The sequence below is a fragment of the Phyllostomus discolor genome, chromosome 4 (assembly GCF_004126475.2).
Source record: "Phyllostomus discolor isolate MPI-MPIP mPhyDis1 chromosome 4, mPhyDis1.pri.v3, whole genome shotgun sequence".
NCBI classification, from domain to species: Eukaryota; Metazoa; Chordata; class Mammalia; order Chiroptera; family Phyllostomidae; genus Phyllostomus; species Phyllostomus discolor.
In genome coordinates this window covers 37724236-37734786 of record NC_040906.2, presented here as the reverse complement: position 1 = coordinate 37734786, position 10551 = coordinate 37724236, and positions in this window count along the sequence as shown.

The window sequence follows — 10551 nt, the reverse complement described above, 5'->3', positions numbered from 1 at the left end:
GAGGGTTCCTCTGATTTTCATTTTCTGGAGGAAAAATATTAAGGTTACAAGACCCTCCACTAAGGATGAATGCAATAATTTTGACAGTGGAAGTCGAGTGCATTACCTAAGGCTGTTCAACTCCGACTGGATTGACTGACTGTTCACCTGGCCCCCTTTGATGCAGATTCCTGTGCTTGATTTAAATACCAAGATGTAATTCACTCTAACTTGGGGAGGGGTAGAAAAAATTGTTTACAATTTTATTTATTTAGCCAATTATTTAGCACAAGGGACCCATTTCAAGTCAAAAAGCCATTGTTGTTTCTAAGTGAGGAACAAAAGTAAGTGAAGATAAATCTGGGTAAAAATAATGCTAAGTTATCTGAAATGAGAGGCTATAGCTGAAGCTGAGGTTAAAGGCAAGTTAATTACATCTACAGACAGTAATATCGCAGTCATTGTACCATAGAGTGTAGTGTCTGGATACATGCACAGTTTTCCTTCTTGCCTCTCATTGGTGCGATGTTGAAAGTGCATAGGTAACATTCCTGTGTAACTGCAATTGGCAAATTACATTTACACTCTTAAAACATGAATGACAATCAAAATATCAGGTTGTGTACTTTAAAGGTATAGAATTTTTATTTTTAAATTATACCTCAATAAAGCTGTTTTTTAAAAAATTCTACGACTATCAATTCTTATTATAGGTCTGAAGACCAGAGGATATAAAATCATAAAAAAGGAAGGCAACTCAAAGAATAAACCTCGGTGACCACAGTGACCTTTAATAATCATCCTTTAAATTCAAATATAATATAAATGTATCAAATCAATACATTGTATGTATTAAACTTACACAGTGTTATATGTCGATTATATCTCAAAAATAAATGAGGGTTTTTTTAAAAAATATTGGATTATAATAAAAATTAAAATACCATGATTCAAATATACTATTTTATCTTCTTACCACCAGCCTTACTTTAAACCACCTTTCTAAACACTGGACAGAAGCCACACAAGATACAATCACCACCCCACTACTTCACTGACCGCACGTAGGCCTGAACCACAGTGGTGTGCTGTGATGAAAGGCATTCCATGTAAGTACTGACAAATCACTTACCCACATCATCCTGAATTATCCAGGAATATCAGTCCATCTATCAGGTGTTTTAATATAATTAAACAATTCCCTTGTTTTAATGAATTAATCATTCAACTGACGCTCTTGGCTTTGGCTGTAGAAGCCCAGCCTGGACAGAATCAAAGGAAAGTGAACTGAGGGTGTCCATGATCTCAGTGCTTTGCAAGTTTAATTTTATGGTGACAAGTCACTTACCTGAAAATCACCATGAATACATTCCCGTATTTGAGGTTGTGTAAAACGTTCACCTCATGGTATTTATTCTTGTTTAGTGATATATTTACCTCTGAAAGTCACTGTTATTTCCTTTTTTTTTTCAACATAAAATTACACTCACAAAGTGACATGGGATAGACTCTACTCAGAATTATAGAAACACCCTTACATTTTATTGATTTTTATAAATCCACTCAAAATGATAGGACATATGTCCTAGTACAGTGATTATCAGCCTTTTTCATCTCATGGCACACATAAACTACTAAAATTCTGCAGCACACCAAAAAATATATTTTTTTCTGACCTGGAAAAAAAGATATAATTTTGATTCATTCACACCCGCACACCAGACAACTATTGTTATATTGGCTATTGTCATTTTTTATTTTACAATCTAAGGGAAAAGAGGTCAGCATCCCTGACTAAATAGCCAGGTATTGCACGTTTTGAAAATTATTGCAGCACACCCGTTGAAAATCACTGCCCTAGTAAATCAGATAATTGCTCAGTCAGCATTGTTACACATTATTGTGTAAAACAGGGGTGTCAAACTCATTTTCACTGGGGGGCCACATCAGCCTCACAGTTGCCTTCAAATGGCTGAATGTAATTTTAGGACTGTATAAATGTAACTACTCCTTAACTAGGGGCAAGGAGCTCAGTGCTGCCACAGGGTAGAAACAAGGTGCCGGACCGATAAAACAAGATGGAGGGCCGGATTCAGCCCACAGGCCTGTGTTTGCCACCTGTGGTGTAAGAGGTTAATAAAACAAGGGAATTATCTTTGGTTTCTCCTTAACACTGTCTCTGAGAAGTCCTAGAGAGACAGATCCTACTTCTAATTGGGAGGCGAGGAATCCTTAAGTAATTGCAAGATTCACTATAAAACCACCAATTAATTCTTTAAAAACTATTCACTTCATCCCAAAAGTAGAATTATTTTAATGTAAAAAATAAAAAGACAGTCTTTGTAACACCCCTTTATAAGATTGAATTTATTTCTGACAGTAGTATTTGCCAATTATTTTTTCAAGTGGCTTTCATAAATGAAATTACTGAAGCTTTACTGTTTATTTATGAAATCACTCAAGCAGACTAAAAAACCTAAAGAATGTCATAATAGTTTTCTCTCCACTCCATGACCACAGTTTGATGGAAACTTTAAAATGGAAAGTAGAGCATTTAGAATTCATTTGTTTTAAAATTATAATTCAGACTAAAAAAATAAAGAGGGAGTTCAATATGAGGAATTAAATGGAAGACAGCAATATGAATGTTTCCCTCTTAATTTAGAAGTATATTTTCTTCTGATCCAATAGAAAACATAAGATACATAAAATATGCTCAGGCCAAATTTCCAATAATATTTTTAAAGACATCCACATATGTCCCAACAAATACCTTCACTTATTTCGACATAACTAAGACTGTAATGCCAAGATCAAAAGATGTATGATTTGAGAATAAAGCAAATATTAAAACCGGAAGTAGAAGATTTAACCTATTTTTATAAAAGAGTAAAACAGTATTATGTATCTAAAAAAACAGCTACTGAAAAACTTCCATCAGTGATTCTAAAAGCTAGAAAAGGTAACATGAAATTTATTTTTTAAACATAAGTTTCTCCAGAAACACTTTGAATTTGGTTTCACTTTTTGAGGAAAATACTATATTGACAATTAAATCATTTCTGTTGCATTTAATATATATTAGACCTATCATTTAGCCAAGTTGGCAATTAATAAAGGTCAAATTATGAATTAATTACAATACATTATATTATACACCTATACTACAATTATACAAATGCACAATATACATTTTTCACTAAAGCTCTGCTTCTTTTTCTTAATTATTGATTCTTAGAGAGAGAGAGAGGAAAGGAGAGGAAAAGAGAGAAACATTATTTTGTTGTTCCATGTATTTATGCATTCATTGGTTGCTCCTTATATGTGCCCTGACCAGAGATCAAACTCACAACTTTGGTGTATTGGAACGATGTTCTAACCAACTGACCTACCCAGCCAGGGCTAAAAGCTCTGTTTCTTAATGTAGAAGCTAAATATCTATGGACTTGAATGATTAAATATAAAGACAAATTCAAGGAGACTTTTTATGCTTATATAACAAAGCCAAAATTATGTTAATATACATGGAGTTGCATAAATTTTAGTCAATTGATGCATTTTACTGATACATGTAGACAGTAACTCACTAACTTTAAGAACATCAGCTATTGTGATATCTATCTTAATTTTTACTATGCAGAAAAAAGGTCATATATTTCACCTTGAAGTAACATAAATTAAAACTTTATCATACATCAAAACATGCATCAAAACTTTAAACTATAATCACAAATGTTTAAAGAAAGATTTTGCATGTGTATCTCCAAACCTTCAAGCATAACTAAATCTGGCCCTTCTTTCTGTTCTCATCACCCAATCCCCCACCCATCATGTATCTATTAAGAACGCCTACCAGAGTTATGAACGTCCCACAAACCCAGCGCTCATTCCACTCTGCTGCCTAGAAAATCTGCCCCACCCATTGCCTAGAGAAACTCCCCTCCATCATCGATGCTTAGCTCCAATGTCATCTCCTCTACAAAGCCTTCTTAACTTCTCCACAATTTGGGGTTGGCTCTTCTGTGCTGTCAGAGTTTTTTAAATATGTGCTTCTTTTCTAAGTTATATTGACCATTCCTTAAGACCTGTATCTGTCAAAAAAAATTCCCTTTTTTGAGCCTAGCATAGTACCTGAGGTATAAGCCTTTAACAAGTATCTTTGAAAAGAGAAAAGGACAGAGGAAGAAGATACAAAGAAAGTAATTAGATGTTGTTTCTAATAACTCTACCTTTTTTTTCTTTGGAAAATTATTGGGAGCACAAATGATAATTTGTACTCCATTTATTAACTACAACCAACATAATTCAGAAATTGGAAGACTTTCAAATATAGTGCTTAACAACTGCCACCACAGTAGTGAGAAGGTGCATAGGTATAGCACGAACATTGGCTTTGACTGCTAATCTTTATATAAATGAAAGTTCAAAGTTATTATTTAAATAATATAAGTAGGATATAGTTTAGTTTTAAAAATGTGCATTATTCAAGTGAATACCTTCCTAATTAAAGAACAAAGCTTATAGGGAAGGAAAAAAATGATACAGTTAATAAGGAAGTTTAAGGCAGAATTTAACACTTATTTGGGGCAACTGTTTCCCAGGAATGAATTGCTACATACTAATTTAGGGGTCAAAGACACTAGATTCTCTGATTCTCCAGAGGCCTTTTTCTATTCAAAAGGGCTTTCAAAATAAAGTGGGGGTGGAAGCTGAGGCTAAGGAACTGTTCTTTCGTGCACCAAATGCATTCTCAGAGTACTAACATCTGTTTCAGTTTACATACTTTAAGTATGACTTTACACATGGAAATTAAACTTCGGCAACATGCCTAAGAAGCCTGTCTGCAAAAGAACTACGTGTACCATCAACAGCTGGAATTTGTATAGGTCCACATTCTACACAGCCTGTGAGTCACCAGTGACCCCAGTCTCAAAACCCAAATGTCAAAGATCAGCTCCAAATGCTGGTGAAACTTTCCGAGTAGAGAGGGGTAAAACAGGGAGGGAAGAGGAATCTGATTCCAAAACAATATAGAGGAGTTCTAGAATTTAAAGAGAGGCTTTCTTTGTAAATAAAAACAATCAAAATTCCAAAGATCTTTTTGAATTTTCTTTTATTAAAAAATTCACATTCCATAACATTCCACTAAGCTTACTTATTATTTATACATTTAAAATATTTTTTCAATGCACTAACAGGATAATTACAATTTCTGGCAGATTGAAGTGTATACAAAACCTACAAAAATAATGGTGTACCTTTGCTGCCACCCTGTGGTATGCCAGTATTTTTGCAGTTGTACTTTAAGTTTTTGAATGCTAAAATTCATACTTAGTTTTGAAGTCACCATCATAAACTCCAATCTCTGGTATACAAATACTATTAAAGACTCTAGGAATATATGGTCTTTTCCCATAATATGCAGGAAGCATTCACTGCATGATGATCACCAGAAGAAAAATATGTCATCTTGCCTACAAAGAGCATACATCTGTTAACATAAAACAAGACAAATCCGAAAAGCTGGAAGATATATGAAAATGTTCATGTAAGAGAGTTGAGAAGTTTTAAGGCTCTGGGAAAGGATTTAGCTATCTAGAATAAAAACAAGAGGGCATTTTAGATACAAGTAACATTAAATAAAAATATGGATCTAAAATTGTGATGGAATGTTAGGGAGACCATACCCACAGTGAGGTTCATAGAAGTGAGAAAAAGTAGATTAGAAAGGTAAATCAGGACAATCTGTGGCAGTCCTTTATTGCCAGGTCAAGAAGCCTGGATTTTAGCCTACAGGTCATGGGGAACCATTGATCCAATGTATCCTGCATTTTTACCCCATTTTAGATACAAACCCTCTGACACATAAATGTCTATGAGTTTGTATGAAATAATTTATTTCCCAAACTGAGAATAGTCTGGCAGCTTAGATCTTCCACTTCCTCACCCTGAGTAATTTAAGGTAACAGCCCTGAAATTAAAATCAACCAGCAAATGACTGCCAAATCTCGAGGTAAAAATAAGCAAATAAACATTTAAAAGGATGATGACTGAACCTAAGGAGATGTGCAACCTTCTTCCTAGTATCTTACTGAGATTTTCTGTTCTGAGAGGATGGGTGTCAATTGTATGGAAGGAGAAGAATTCTAACAAAGAAAGACGAAGAAATCGAGGCCACTTTCACAGTAGAGTGTAATGAAGAGTGTGTTGGGGGAGGGGTAGCACCAGGCAAAGGAATGACAGGCCGGGACAACAGCAAAGTGGGACATTGGATGTCCAGGGAAAAGTAAATCCAGCATTGAATCTATTTGCTTTAAATGGTGATGTAAAAATTTTAAGAAAGATAGAAAGATTATTGTGGGTCACATATAATTGGATGCTATACTAATTTGTTCATAAAAATGAATTTACAGTGCATAATGAAGAATTAAGGCTCTCCAGAGTGAGGTTCAAATAACAGTTCCTCAGTCTTTGCATGTGCAAAATCACGAGGGCTTATACACAGCCCTCCTAAGGAAACACGGTAATTCTCAGAGAAATACAAAGACAATTCATCTTGTTAATGAAAACAGTCTCTTAATTTAACATAACATACACAGTTGTTTCTGCTCACTAAAAAGTAGCTCTTTGTATTACCATGCAAAGTAGCAATGGTTTGCCTTTAATCTCCTCCAACTCTCAAGCTGATTCCTGGGACCTAATGATGCCGAAAAAATGTTCCATCCAGACTCCTTGGCAATAAGACACAGCAACATTAGTTATTAAAATATTTTCTTTAATTTGTATATTTTGTATACAAGTAAAATCAATAGGCAAGGTTTCCTTTGTATGATAAAAAAGCAATATGAGGATCTATTCAAATATTACAATTAAAAATTAGGTATCAACCCCCCAAAAAAGGAATAATATTCTTCCATTAAATAGAAGCATCAGTGGAATACAGTAGAGAGAACTCTAAAGTAGATTTAGCTTATTACTCCTGTACTAGCCTCTTAAGATAAAACTTAGTAATTAACTTTCAATCATTTAGTGCTTTAATAAATGCCATTTAAAGATACAAATTTTCCTCTGAAATTGCTTCTTTGCAGTTTAAGTAGTGTTTTCTCATTTATTTTATTAGTGCTATGCTCTATTTTGATTATTTTTTAACTTCAGTCATTTAGGGAAAATTTTTATTTCCAAAGGGATAATTTGATTTTGTTTTCTTCCTCGTCCTCTTGGCAATTATTTTGCTTTAAATTTCTAATCCTGTTGAACTATAGTCAATAAATATGACCTGCATGTTGTCCCATACTTTGGGAATTTATTTAAATAGTCTTTATGATCTAAATGATGTCTGTTTTGTGTATATTATGGTGGTTGTTTGGGGAGGAAAGTATGTTGTCTGTTGGCTATGTATGTAAATTAGATCCATCTGGCTAATGGTGTTATTGACACATTCTACATCTTTACTTTCTGACCACTTGATCAGTTGGTTTGTGATCGCCAATTTCACCTGTAATTTCTACCAGTCTTTTTTATGTAGTTTGAAGCTATGCTGGTAAATTATAAAATGTTCAGGATTCATATCTTCTTAATGGATTGTATCTTTTAAAATATAAATGTATTTTTTGATCCTTTAAAGGACTTTTCTCTAAATTATACAGACATATATTGCTAATTCTACATTTCATTTATATCATTTTTCTATCATATTTTTTCCTGCCCTTATTTTCAAACTTTCTGTATCTTGTTCTTGGTTATGTCTTTTGAAAACATGTTTGTAGGCTATTTGGGTTTGCTCTTTCGCTAATATTCTTTGTCTATTTTTCTATTGAGTTGTTTGGGGTAGGTGGGGGGATTAACATATGAAAAGATGACCAACATCATCAATCACTAGTAAAATGAAAATTAAAACAGTGAAGTCTCACTACAAACTTGTCACAATGGCTAAAATATAAATGCTTACAACACCAAATACTGACAAGGATGTGAAGCACTAAAACTTTCTTACATTACAGATTACAATGCAAAATGGTAGAGAACTCTGGGAAAATAGTCTGGTGGTTTTTTAAAGATTTAAACATATCATTTGACCCAGCAATCCCAAAGAAATAAAACTTATGCTCACACAAAAACCTACAAATGTCTAGAGCAATAACAGTCATAATTTCCAAAACTGAGAGGAAAAAACAAACATCTCTCAACAAAAGAATGAATAAATGAACAGTGGATTATCCATACAACAGAATAGCACTCAGCAATTAAAAAGAAAAAAAGGAGGAAACCATTGATCTACACAACTAGATGAATTTCAAATGCATTATGTTAAATGAAAGAAGCTAGACTCAAAAGGTCACATACTATATATGTGATTTTTACTATATGTGACTTTACTATATCTGTGTTTTATATGGCTTTCTAGCTAAGGCAAAACTATAGAAATACAGAGTGGTTGCCTGCCATGATGGTTAACTTTATGTATCAGCTCAAATGGGTCATGGAGTGCCAAGATATTTGGATAAAGATTACTTCTAGGTTGTCAATAAGGGTATTTCTGGATGAGATTCACATTTTAATCTGTGGACTCTCAGTAAAACAGACTGCCCTCCCCAGTGTGAGTGGGCATCATTCAGGACCTGAATAGAACAGAAGGGGGAGAAATGGGGAATTCATTCCCTCTCTACTTGACTGCTGAGTTGGCACTTTGGTCTTTTTCTGCACTTAGACTGGATTTCCACCATCAGCTCCTGTGGTTCTCAGGCTCAGGCTGAATTATACTGCATCTGCTTTCCAGAGTGTCCAACTTGCATATTACAGATTGTGGGTCTTTTCAGCCTCCATAATTGAGTGTGCCTAATCCTTTTAATTAATTAATTAATCCTGCTGGCTGTTTTTCTGGAGATCCCTATTAACAAAGATTTTGCTACCAAGAACAGTATGCTGCTGTACTAACAAATACTTAAAAATATGGAAGTGGTTTTGGAACTAGGTAAGGGTAGAAGCTAGAAGACTTTAAGTGTGTGCCAGAAAAAGTCAATATTGCCATCAAGGAACTTTTAAAGCTAATGATTCTGGTTAAGACTCAGAAAGAAAAGCAGTAAGCTAGAGAAAATATGGGACCTGTCAAAGATGCTCAGCTGCCCTTCTCAACAAACAAGCCAAACATTCCTTGCTCTTCTCTATCAAAAGCCTAGGAAAGTATCTGATACTTTAACACATGTAGAGAGTGTCTAGCCACCTTCTATTATCTTCAATATTATTTCCAATCCTCCAAACACTTTAGAAAATTTTGCTTGTATTTTAGTGTTTGAGGGCCAATCAACAAAAACTGATTCATGGTATCAAATGCCAGTATATAAAAGGAGATAACAGACTTAAGAAGCAAAGTCATCACACTTAATTCTTGACAAAGTGACGCTCCACGTTACAATTTACATTTTAAACAATGCACTCCCCCCTTGCTACCTTTCAACTGTTACTCCTTGAAGCAGTATTTATAAGCAATTTTGTTTGTCTTACATCATTTCTTAGTCCTCTTCCCTCCTGATTTGTTAAGAAATCATATTCTCTTATAATACTCCCTCTCCTTATGGATTTTTCCCAAATTTTAGATTAAGAAACTAAACATTCCCCTTTTTTGTACTATAAAATAAAAAAAGTGCAGATATCCTTCAGCCCCCACAATACCTATTCTAGGAATCTCTCCTCTGGCAATACTGTAGCAAACTTATGTGTCCTATAGCACTCTTTGCCACTTTTTAAAAAATGGAAATGAATGGCCACATTTGAGGAAATGATTTGATTATGGTCTATTTACTCTATGAAATATTATGCAGTCATTAAAAAGATCTCTCTGTGTGTGTGTGTGTATATATATATATATATATATATATAAGATTTCACATTCGAGAGAAAAACATCTGTAGTGCTAATGAAGAGTGTTTTTCTATACCTAAAAAGGTATCAGGAAGCATACAAACCGAACTTTTAATGGTGGAGAAATATTCATGGGTTGTAGAATAGACTGGATTGGGGCCATTCTAATTTCTGTATGTGTTTATTTTACCTCAAATCTGCATGAATGTTGAGCTATTTTGAAAAATTTTTACCCACACAGCTTTAAAACATATTCATCAGTTTAAAAGTAAACCTCCTCAGAAAAAAACTATTGTCCCTATTACTGTTTACTGTTTCATTTTTTCATCACACAATCTGTGATTATTTTGTTAACCTTTTTTACCGTCTCTCTTCCATGCAAAGAAACAGGATAGGGAACCTTGCGTTGTCTCACATATAAGGTCTCCCAATAAACCAATGGTCTCCAGAAGAACTGAAGGGGTGTGGTAAACTTCAACACACGAAGAGTAGCAGGTGCATTCGAATAGGAAAGTATACTGTGCTCAGAGGAACGGAACAAATGACGGATAAAGGGAGAAACAAACTACTGTGCAAAAAAATAGAAATAGTTTAGTTCAAACCCCGAACTCAACTGCGCCTTCAAGAAACAAATATGCGCGAGACGTTGGCGTCATTTCTTAGCGCCTGCCTTGTAGTGAAGGGGAGGGAAGAAATGAGGAGGTGGAGTAGAAG